General features: G+C 58.6%; 1 long non-coding RNA gene across 1 annotated transcript; it reads left to right on the top strand.

Moving 5' to 3' along the window:
- Positions 1-553: 553 nt before the first annotated feature.
- On the top strand, positions 554-1,286 carry LOC129200486 (uncharacterized). Its single transcript, XR_008574933.1, has 3 exons — positions 554-628; positions 984-1,072; positions 1,186-1,286. It is a non-coding gene; the product is annotated as an uncharacterized LOC129200486 (long non-coding RNA).
- The last annotated feature ends 354 nt before the right edge of the window (positions 1,287-1,640 follow it).

Below are 1,640 nucleotides of genomic sequence, written 5' to 3'. Positions count from 1 at the left end.
TCCAACTGCAGAAGGGGCGGCGCCTCGCCTTCGCCTTCAAGGACATTGGCATTCTGTCCTGCAAAGACGACGTCCTGTGCATGCGGTTTTATTACGACTGTGTCACAGGGCTGGAGAGGAAGGCCAGCCGGATTGCGCTGCTTCGCACGGTAAGTTGCTCAGGTTTTGAGGGCTGCTTCCGTTCTTTGGGAGCTTATTGAAGGGCGAGCAAGCCAATCGCCCTCGGCCAGCCTGGACGTGGCAGGCCAGTCAAACACCTCTCCCCACGCTCGCCCCCGCTGACTTCTCCATTAGCAAAGAAAGTTTCTTCTGAGTTTCTGGGTCCTTGCCCTGCAAAAAGCCCGGCACTGTTATTGCGCAGTCTCAGCGTTTGCCGTGCAGCTTCTCCAGAGCAGAGCAAGGGCTAACGCTCATGGAGGAGGATTTGGAAGACTGGTTTGGAGAAGTGGCTTTCTTTTGGAGCGGGAGACAGGTCTGCTTCCTTTGGCAGCCAACAGAGAACTGCCTTGGAAACCTTCTGACAGCTCCGTGTCACTTTGCAGAGGCTGTGGATGCCAGGTGCAGAGGTCTCCGGTGGAGCAACCACCGCTCGGGGGATGCAGGCTGCGCCTGCCCAAGCGTTCCCGAGGTGAGTGCCTTTCCTCTGCAGCCCTCGACCAACCAAAGTCCTGAAGCGACTGGTTTCTGGTTAAATAACGCTGATCTGGGGCTACGCGTGCGTTCTCCTGGACCGACCGGGCATCGTGATCGCGTTTCTCACGCCCAGCCTGCCGTCATTGCCATCAGAGAGAACCAGCTGCACACGGAGAGGACCTTAAGCTACATTTTCTGGTGTTGGGGGCAGATTGCCAAGAAAACCTGTGCACGGCCACCAAGGAAAAGGGATGCCGTGCCTCGCACGACAGTCAGGAGGATTAGTGCTGGGGAGCTGCAGAGGGCAGGGGTCGCCCTTCTTCAAGCCTGTGTCCCCATTTGCTTTCCAGGTTTAAGTTCATTGTGATCAGCAGATCGGTGGCCAAGGCGTTCTCCACCTGGCACAAGAAGGCTGCAGGAAAACACAGGATCAGCAGAGGTACGGGAACAGGTCCTGCTGTCCAGGTGTGCCCTGCCCCACACTGGGTGACCGCAGCCCCGTTAAAACACACTCCCCACGGGGCTGCTCTGAAGAGCTTCCTTCTTTCCCAGCTTCCCAGGGGTGTCCTGACAAGCTGCTGCAGAGGCGCGTGAAGCTCTCCCTGCCCGTACTGCCAAGGCAGGGGCCAGGCACCAGGCAGCCAGACATGGAGAAGAAGACTTCTGCCAGGTGAGACCCTTGTGGGAAGAGATGAAAGGGGTCCTTGCACCCATGTAGGAGAGACATCCCGTTTGGACCCTGGCTGTAGGGACTCGGGAAGGTCCCTGGCACAGGCCCCATGCTTTGTATGAGCTTCTTTGCCCCATCGCAGGCCCCGTAGTGGGGAAGGTGGCGGACGTTGAGTGCTCCCCACATCACTTTGCTTGCCCTTACAACAGACCTGAGGGGCAGTCCTCTCCCATCCGTCCGATGGGGCTCAGGAAAGGCTCCCCCTTGCCATGGGAAACGGCCCCACCTCCCCCGCTTCTTCTGCCAGCCTGGGGAGCTTTGATACCCGATGAAAGTG

The sequence above is a fragment of the Grus americana genome, unplaced genomic scaffold, assembly GCF_028858705.1.
Source record: "Grus americana isolate bGruAme1 unplaced genomic scaffold, bGruAme1.mat scaffold_201, whole genome shotgun sequence".
NCBI lineage: Eukaryota > Metazoa > Chordata > Aves > Gruiformes > Gruidae > Grus > Grus americana.
This window is presented reverse-complemented; position numbering and strand designations above follow the sequence as displayed.